Source organism: Gracilinanus agilis, chromosome 1 (genome assembly GCF_016433145.1).
Source record: "Gracilinanus agilis isolate LMUSP501 chromosome 1, AgileGrace, whole genome shotgun sequence".
NCBI lineage: Eukaryota > Metazoa > Chordata > Mammalia > Didelphimorphia > Didelphidae > Gracilinanus > Gracilinanus agilis.
The window spans coordinates 730614977-730625435 of record NC_058130.1 but is presented as its reverse complement, the minus strand read 5'-3'; positions in this window follow the sequence as shown (position 1 = coordinate 730625435).

Here is a 10459-nt window from a genome sequence, read left to right as displayed (position 1 = left end):
CCTCCCCTCCCCTCTCACCTCCCCTCCCCTCCTCTCCTCTCCCCTCCTCTCCTCTCCTCTCCTCTCTTCTTTTTCTATCTTTCTCTGTTTGTCTCTGTCTCTATATCAGCCTGTCTTTTCTGTCTCTCCCAAAGAATGGCTTGTGTTGCTGGGCTTGCATAGTGAGTTGTTATCACACAGTTTCTTTGTTATATCATGGGCATCTCATATTAATGAGAAATGATGAAGGGAGCCTAGGGCTGACTAATAATATCTCAAATGAATGAAGTGTCCTCATTTTGAAATATTGTGCCATATTTTGTCCTAAAATTCCACAGGAAAACTCAAACCAGGAGGCAGTTCTCAAGAGTGAAAAATGAGTTGTTTGACAAGACCAGGACTGATGTGGATGCACAGGGAACTCACCAATCCAATATCACTTTTTAAAGGCATATAAAAATGGAAGAGAGAACAGAGGATGAGTACAAAAGTATCAAACAATTCTGAAGGAAGATAATCAGGAATGCTATAGCACAGAATGAGCTAAGGCTGGAAAGGAATATTAAGGACACAAAAATAAGGAAGAAGACAGTACAAAAGGCTAGAGTGACTTCATCCAAAACAGGTCTTACCAGGCTAAGCCTCATTCAGTCATTTTAGTGGTGTCTGACTCTCTGTGGCCCCATTTGGGATTTTCTTGGCAAAGATACTGGACTGGCTTGCCATTTCCTTCTCCAGCTCATTTTACAGATGAGGAAACTGAGGCAAGCAGGGTTAGGTGACTTGCCTAGGGTCACACATACTAAGTTTGACTGCTTTCTAAGAGGGAGGTTTAAAGGATAAGGCTGGGATACTAAAGTGGGATGCTATAGATTAAATCTATAGCTAGATTAAATCAAAGTGTCTGACATTTGTACTGGTGATGTTCTGTGGAGAAGATGGAGAGATCTAAGTTAGTGATAATGCAATTAGATGGAATTGGAACTGGTTGAATAGCCACAAGATTCAAAGTGTGGTAATTAATGGATCAATGCCAACTTGGAAGGAAGTCTTCAGGGGAATGCCCCAGGGATTTGGATTCATCTCTGTCCTTTTCTAGGGGGTACACTGGATAGACTTGGAGTTAGGAAGACCTGAGTTCAAATCTGACCTCCGACACCTATTAACCCTAGGTGAGTCGCTTGACTTTTCCTGATCTGTAAAATGGGAATAATAATAGCACATGCTTCCTAGAGTTGTGAGGTTTAAATTAAATGAGCTAATACATGTAAAGTACTTTACCAACCTTCAAAAGCTATGTAACTGCTAGCAATTATTTAATATTTTATTAGTGAGTTGGAGGTAGAGCTGACAAGATTATTAAATTCACTGGGGACACAAAGCTCAGAGAGACAGTTAGTGCCCTGGATGACAAAGTAAGGATCAAGAAAGCTCTTGACAATCTCAGAGAAGTGACCTCCAAAGAGGACCATGGAGTCCCCTGAAAAAGTGTTATCAACTATTTGGAGTGTGGCAGAATGGGTGCCATTCTATTCTCTCAGCCTCCAGAGTCAGGATCAAATATTACTTCATCTTTATTTTATTCTTTTTTATTTCTATTTTTTCATAAATTTTATAGTGTGTGTAATAATTAGTATAGTGGTGGTGGACTAGAGTCAGGAAGACCTGAGTTCAAGTCTTGCCTCAGACATTTACTAGCTATGTGTCTCTGGGCAAGTTACTTAGCCTCTATGCCCTTCAGCTTCCTCATCTGTTAAATGTGGATAAGAGGACAGCCGGGTAGCTCAGTAAATTGAGAGCCAGACCTAGAGACAGGAGATCCTGGGTTCAAATGTGGCCTCAGACACTTTCTACCTATGTGACCCTGGGCAAGTCACTTGAAACCAATACACAATATTGATTCTGAGATGGAAGATGAGGGTTTTTTTTTTAAACCCTTGTACTTTCGGTGTATTGTCTCATAGGTGGAAGAGTGGTAAGGGTGGGCAATGGGGGTCAAGTGACTTGCCCAGGGTCACACAGCTGGGAAGTGGCTGAGGCCGGGTTTGAACCTAGGACCTCCTGTCTCTAGGCCTGACTCTCACTCCACTGAGCTACCCAGCTGCCCCTGAGGGTTTTAAAAAATGTATAACACCATAAAAGCCTATTTCCTGTGGTTGACATGGAAATAATATTTGTAAACCTTAAAGCTGTATACAAATATTGGCTATTATGATGAAACCATATATACAATTAAATCTTATTTATTTATGAATTAAATTAAAAATAAAATTTAAAAAATTAAAAATAACCAGTAGTTGGATTTCACTGATCTAGGACATTAGGCTGATTCTAATAAGGTGAAATTCAATAGGGATAAATGTAAAGTCTTGCAATGGGTTAAAAAAAATGGATTCCAATAAGAACCAGACGGGGAGGCTTGGTTAGAGGGCCATCTATTTTGGTGTTCTTGGAAGCAGGGCTGTGCTGGAGCCAGCTCCAACCCCAGCCAATTGTGAAATTTTTAGTGTGAGCATTTCTACCTTGGAAACTGACAAACACAAATCAGATCCTGATTTTTTGCTTTAAGCACACATTCCATAGATGTTTGGATTTCATTATATCTCTGTATATCTGTAGGCCTGCAAAGCACTTTACAAATATTATCTCATTTGACGCCCACATCAGCCTCATAGATATGTTGTTTTGTTGATTGTCTAGACTTGAGAAAGTGATGGGAGAAAATGTTAATGATATAGATTAAACTTAAAAGTGTGTCCTGCATTTTTAGAGATTCAGCAGTTAACTGTTTTTTTTTTTTAAACCCTTACCTTCTGCCTCAGGATCAATACTAAGCATCAGTTCCAAGGCAGAAAAGAGTAGTAAGGGCTGAAGCAATTGGGATTAACTGACTTGCCCAGGGTCACGCAGGTAGGAAGTGTCTGATGCCACACAGAGATTCTAGGAGGATGTCTGAGGACAGACCATTAGGTTGGGCAAGAAAATATTTGATAACTTTAGTTTAGTTTCAGTTGAAGGAAGAAGTTCGAAGCCAGAATGAAGAAGGTGAGAAGAATGAGAAGAAAAGAAAGTGCTTTCTGAAGGGAGTCAGGAAGCAAAGGGGACATGTGGAATGAGAGCTTGTGAGGATGGTAGAATGAAATAAGAGGTTTTTTAAAAAAAAAAAAAAAAGGTGAGGTAAGGGCAGCTGGGTAGCTCAGTGGATTGAGAGTCAGGCCTAGAGATGGGAGGTCCTGGGTTTTTACTTTAGATAACTTTACTCCTTAAGTCAGGGGTCCTCGGATCATTTGTAAAATGTTGGAAACTGGGGGGTAGCTGGGTAGCTCAGTGGATTGGGAGTCAGGCCTAGAGACAGGAGGTCCTAGGTTCAAATCTGGCCTCAGACACTTCCTAGCTGTGTGACCCTGGGCAAGTCACTTAACCCTCATTGCCCACCCTTACCACTCTTCTCCCTTGGAACCAATACACAGTAGTGATTCTAAGATGGAAGGTGAAGATTAAAAAAAAAAAGGATGAGGCATATATGAGTATGTAAGCAGCAAGGAAAGAGCCAGTATATAGGGAGAGATTGAAGGAGAAAGAGAGATAGAAAGAGAGACAGAGCCAGAGTCAGAGATAGAGAGACACAGAGAGACACAGACAGACAGAGGGAGAGAGAGAGAAAGAGAGAGAGAGACAGAGTCAGAGGGAGAGAGAGAGAGAAAGAAAGAAAGAAAGACACACACAAAGAGACAGAGAGGGAGAGTGACAGTGAGGGCAACTTACTGGAGAAGACTGGAGGGAATGGGACAAAAAATACATGTAGGAGAGTTGGTCTTGGCAAGGAGAATGGCCATCTATTCATTTGAGACCAAAGTAAAGAATGAAATAGTGCAGCAAGATATCTGAACACCATGAGATAAGCTCTTGGTAAATAATCATTACTTTTGGGGAGATTTCTCGGCTGTTAGGGCTGGGAGAGGAAGGACTGTGGACGCTCTGGAGATGAGAATGTTTGGAACAGCCATTGTGGAGAAAGGAATAGTAAATTGATTAGGGAGGAATAGAATGTTTGCCTCGTTGCAGTGAGCATCCACTTGAAATCAGATAACATAAATGCATAGCGGTCCATTCCTCGATTCCCTCCATCCCTGTTTAGGACAAGAACAAGACGGAATGTTCCAGGGGTGGGGCTTGGCAAGGACAAGGGGACAAAGAATTTGAAGATGGAAGCGAGTGTAGCTTTGAGTTGGTTCACCAGGGGGTCAGAAGAGGAAAGGGAAGGCAGCGTAGCCAACATGGCGGGCGGTGATGGAGGGGATGAAGGCCACGATGACGATGAAGACCAGGGTTAGGGGTTATATGGCAGAAGGGAAGATGAGATGCCAAAAGATGAAGAGTGGATGAAGGCTTTTCCAGAGATCACGAACATAGAACTTTGGGATGATGGGAAAAGCAAAGGAATAAGCATCTCCGTGTGTAGCGGAGGTGGCGTGGAGGAGGCGGTGGTGGGTAGTCGGGAGCTGGGCAGTCATGGAGCATCATCTGTACAAGAGATGGAAAGGCGAGGGAGCGCGGGGAGCCGGCACTCGTTGAGGAAGGAAGAAGAATGTCCTCAGGGTCGATATCTAACAGCCACTAGAATCTGGGTTGGGAGATAGATTTGGATAGCTGGACCCTTAGAGGAGAAGGCAGTAGAGAGAGAGGGTTAGGGTGGATGTCAGAAAAGACCGGCTAACAATTAGAGTGGTCTTGACTGTCAGGAGGTGATGAGTTCCCTGTCACTGGACTCCTTGGGCAGAGACTAGATGATTGCTTATTGCAATCTTTCTGTGTGCACTGAGGTTCCTTCCAAACGTCAAATTCTGATAAGAATATATAAGATATAATAGATAAGAGCTGACCAAGACAGAGTAGAGTGGAGTGGACAGCCACCTGTTCGGACTTGGCATCTTTCTTAAAGTAGTTTAAAACTGCATCAGCTTCTTGGCTTCCATTTCCTACCGCAAGGAGAGTTTTTTTTTTAAACTTACCTTCTGACTTCTATCAATTCTAAGATAGAAGAGTGGCAAGAGCTAGGCAATCAGGGTTAAGTGACTTGCTTAGAGTCATATAACAAGGTAGTGTCTGGGGTCAGATTTGAAGCAAAAGGAGCTGATTCAAATGAATAATGGCGTTAATTAGGAGTAGAGATTGTTGGAGAAAAATGGAAGAGGGGACTCCTTAAGGATAAAGTGATGACTCTGTGGCATAGTAGCAGAAAGATGGATGACTTGGAAGGAACAGGATTTGGGTTCAAACTCCTCTTCTGATGTGGTCTATATTTGTGACCTTGGACAAGTCATTTAACCAAAACCTCATTTTCCACACAGAGATCGGATGAGAAGTCCCTTCAAGTTCTCTTTCTCTTCCTCTGTTTCTCTGTCTGCCTCTCTCTCTGCTCTTATAGAATCCTAGTAATCTCTCAGGTATGGAATTAGCTTCATAGGATCATTTTGTCCATCTACCTACCCATCCAATGGAGGATTACATTCTACAGTCATTCAATTTCTGCTTGAACACCCTGACTGATGGGAAGCTTACTATCTCCTGAGTTGACCCCTTCCATAGTGGAACAGCCTTTAGTTCCTTTCTTTCTCTTTCTCTATTTTTTTCCCCGATTCATCATTATCTCTCTTCTTCTTATCTCTTTCCCTTTATTTCTCTACTTCTTAATCTTCCCTCCTCTCTTGTCCTTTGCTCATATCTCTTTTCCAGTCTCTTTCCAAGTGTCTCTCTTTTTTTCTTTGGCCACCAGAAGGAGAGCCTGGTGTAGTGGATAAAAGGGTGGGAGAAATGGACTTGATCATTTGAGGATATGAGCTTGAATTAGCCCTCTGTTACTAGGTCAAGTCACAAATCCCCTCTGAGGCTCAGGGTCCTCACCTGCAAACTTGGAGTTTGGGCTAATTTCCTTTAAGATCTCTTACAGATCAGAAGATTCTAGACTTGGAGCTGGAAGGAACCTTGGAGATCATCTGCTTCATTTTAAAGTTGAGCAAACTGAGGCTCAGAGAAGTTAATTAACTCACCAAGAATCAGTGTTCGATCATCTCTAACTCTTTGTCCACATTTCTGAACTTTCCTGCTCTAAACATTTCTCTCTCCCTCCCTCCTCTGCATCTCTCTCTCTTTTTTAAACCCTTGTCTTCCTTCTTAGAATCAATACTAATATTAATTCTAAGGCAGAAGAGTGGCAAGGGTTAGGCAACTGAGGTTAAGTGACTTCTTCAGGGTCACACAATTAGGAAGTGTCTGAGATCAGATTTAAACCCAGGACCTCCTCTCTCTAGGCCTGGCTTTCTATCCACAGAGCCACCTAGCTGCCCCCTTCTCCTCGGTATCTCTATCTAGAATTAGAAAGTTTAAAACTAGAGGAAGGAAACCTTAGAGATCCTTCTTTTGACAGATGAGGAAATTGAGGCCCAGAATTGCCCCTTGACTACCCAAGGTCATATAGGCCTGCCTGCCCAATGGCCTGAGGCATGACTCAAACCCAGGACCTTTGACTCTTTTTCCTTAGCTATCAATCTTTTAACCTGTGCCCCATCTTTTTCTGCAACTTCTTTGCTCTTCTTCTTCCCACTCCAGTCATTCTCTGAGATGTGGACTCTGGCTGGGAAAGCCATTAAGCACAGGCTCTCATGAGCCCCAAATAGGGGCTGGAGAGTAGTGAGAGCCCTTTCTGAGACGAGAGGCAGCCCCCCCACATGCCATTGACTCCATTCCTCCTCACCCCCAACAGGCACACAGTCCTGAATAGGGGGAGCCAGGGAGGCAGCTTTCACAGCAGCTAAAGTGTGACCAGCTCTGGGTGACCCTCTTAGCGCTGGCCACAGAGCAGCAATAAGAGGGAATTCCACCCTCCCACAGCCACATCCGAGAATGTTTTCCAATGACACATTTAAAAGGCTACAAGAGTATTTTCTGTCTGCCTGTCCATTATCTGTTTATGCCTGGGTGGGTGTGCATTTGCCTAGCTGACCGTACTGGTGTGTGCATATACTGTTGTTCATCCTTAATTTCCAAGAGGACCAACGGCATCATGGGGCCATGTCTTAACTTGGGAGCAAATTGGATTGAAGTGAAGCAGAGCTGCACACACTGGTCAGCCTCACTATCTCTTCCAGGGCTATCCAAGTCCAGTGGCAAGACAAACGTCAGGATGACTCGTGATGGCTCAGGATGCAGGGAATGCTCTTGGCTTCTTCAATGTCTGACCAAGCTCTGAGTGCTCCACGGTGCCTCTTCAGCCTCCTTTATGGTTGTTGGAACAAATTGTTCTCATTTGCCTGGTCCACTGGGAGAAGACTTCCCAGGCCTTGGGTAGATATCCCAACTCACTAATGGGTTTGAGGCCTGTTGGTTACCCTCAATCTGTCTTCGGGTTGGGTTATGAAGTGTACCACTCCAGAAGCCCGTCCATCCATCCATCTAGTCATCCATCGATCTATCTATCCATCCATTCATTATATATCAATCCATGCATCTATCTATCTATCTATCTATCTATCTATCTATCTATCTATCTATCTATCTATCCATCTATCCAACAGTCCATGCATCTATCCATGCATCTATCCATACATCTATCTATCCATCAATTCATGCATTAATCCATCTATCTATCTATCAATCCATGCATCTATCCATACTTCTATCTATCTATCCACCTATCTGTCCATCAATTCATGCATCTATCCATCCACCCATCTGTCCATCCATCTATCTCCATCAATCCATGCATCTATCCATCTATTCATCATCCACCCATCCATCCATTTATCCATCCATTCATCCATCCATCAATCCATGCATGCATCTGTCAAAAACATAAACAAACAAACAAATAAACAAACAAATAAATAAACAAACAAACAAATAAATAAATAAAAATAAATAAATAAATGTTATAACCTTAATAAATGTTAACCTTTACCTTCCATCTTGGAATCAATATGTGCATTAGTTTTAAGGCAAAAGAGTGGTAAAGGGGCTAGGCAATGGAGATTGAGTGACTTGCCCAGGGTCACACAGCTGGGAAGTATCTGAGGTATCAAATTTGAACCCAGGACCTCTCGTCTCTAGGCTTGGTTCTCAATCCACAGAACCACCTAGCTGCCCCCAATATATATATATATATATATATATACAGGGACAGATATAGATATAGATATATAAAAGAAAGGAATATATGGTCTATCTATCTATCTATCTATCTATCTATCTATCTATCTATCTATCTATCTATATTCTATAATAGAAAGAATAATGACACTATAGTCAAAGACACCCGGGTTCAAATCTTGACTCTGGCGTTTGCTAACTGTAGGACCTTGGCCAGGTTATTTAACTCCGTTAGGCTTTTGCTTCCTCTGAAGATCCTCCTGGCTCCAGATTGGTGATTTCCCTTTTCTCCCCAGTGCTCTGATTTCAGTGGAAAGTTTGCTTTATATTCTAAGAGAGGCGAGATTGGCTTCAAAGTCTTACCTAGAAATCTAGGAGCTAGGGCAGCGAGGCGGCTCAGTGGATAGAGAGCCAGGCCTGGAGTCAGGAAGACTTAGATCATTGTTAGCTGGGTGACCCTGGGTAAGTCATTTAGCCCTGCTTGCCTAGCCCTTGCCTTTCTGTCTTAGAACCGTTACTAAGACAGAAAGTAAAGGTTTAAGGAATAAAAAGATGACATTTCAGAGCCTAGGATGCAGCAGGACTGAATTCAAATCAGCTTTTTTTTTTTTTTTAAATAAATCTTTATTGCTATTTTCTATTTCTTATATCACCCACCATATTATCCCGGGGCTTCTGCCTTCCAATAGGGTCCTCCTTTGCCTCCACCAAGCTGTCTCCCCCTCCTTCCTTTAGCTCTGAAGTCCCCAGTCTTGGATCTTCCCTCCCACTTCTCAGGGGGCTCTTAGCACCTCTTTCCTCAAGAGCTTCTAATTACCAGTCCAAAGCGAGGTGCGTGGAGCCTGGAGGAGGGGAGGGCAGGACTCCCCATCCTTCTAGTCCCGGCCTCTTTTCAGTCCCACTCATTAAGCCCTGAAAATGCATCAGCCCCAGAGATGAAAGGCTGGGAGGATGGGGGGGGGGCGGGTCGGTGCTGCTATGTGACAAACACCTTCGAAGGGGATTTTTTAAAAGCTCTTGAGCTGCAACCTCTCAAAGGGGAAAAGCACCCAGCACAGCTCTCTGCCTCTGGCGGCCACTTTTATCTCCCAGATGCGCCTCTGGCTTGGGCAGGGGGGGGGGGCGGGCAGGGCTCCTGCCAGGAGGAGCTGGGAGTGGAGTGGGCAGAGCAGATCCCTCTCCCTTTCCTCTCCCACCCCAGTCACCCGGTCCTCCATCCCTTCTCTCTCTCCTGCCACCTTCTGCCTAATACATCTCACCCCGGCCAACTTTGCCCCTCCACCTCCCAGGACCCTAAAACCTCTGGCCATCAGGGAGAAACCCAGGAGACCTGGATTCTAATCCCAACTCTGCCACAAGCTCTACCCATGAACTTCTGTGGTTGTTGGCATCTTTTAAATTTTTTTAACATTTTATTTTTCCCCCAATTACGTGTGAAAACATAATTAAAAAAAACCCCTCACCTTCTGTTTTAGAGTCAATATTGGTTCCAAGGCAGGAGAGCGGTAAGGGCTAGGCAGTGGGGGTTAAGTGACTTGCCCAGAGTCACACAGCTAGGAAATGTCTGAGGTCAGATTTGAACCCAGGACCTCCTCTCTCTAGACCTGGCTCTCAATCCACTGAGCCACCATTTGCCCCACTTATCCATTTAAAAAATGCTCTTCCCTCCTATGAAATCCAGCTTCCTTGAGGATAAAGTAAGCAGACAGAGCTGTTTGGTACATTTCTTTCCCCGGATATTCTTGTTTTTTTTTTTTTTTCTTTTTTTCAGAGAGATCTTATTTTAGGGGTGTTGTCTACATTTCTGTATTCAGAACTGGCCTGTGCTTGAGCTGATCCAGTAGGATTTCTTTACTTGATAGCATTTAGAGTGGGCAGTGACCTTAGAGTTCATTTAGTCCAAGCACCATATTTTATGGTTGAGGAAATTGAAACCTGGGGAAGTCAAGTGAATTACCCAAGGTCACACAGGTTCATGGGATCATAGATCTCCAGCGGGAAAGATGTCTTGGATGACATCCGAGCCAACCCTATCATTTCTCAGATGAACATGAGGGTCAGAGAGATCACAGACTCTTTATTTAAATATATATATATATATATGTATATATACATATATATACTTTTCCCCAATTAATATAAAAACATTTTTAACAATCTCTAAAAAAAATTTCTTTTGAGTTCCAAATTCTCTCCCTTCTTCCCACCCCTCCTTCCTCCCTGAGATGGTAAACGATCTGATATAGATTTTATATGTGCAATCCTGCAAACCATTTTTCATTTTAGTCATTTTGTGGAAGAGATCTCAAAGAAAAAAAGGAAGGAGAAAGAAAGG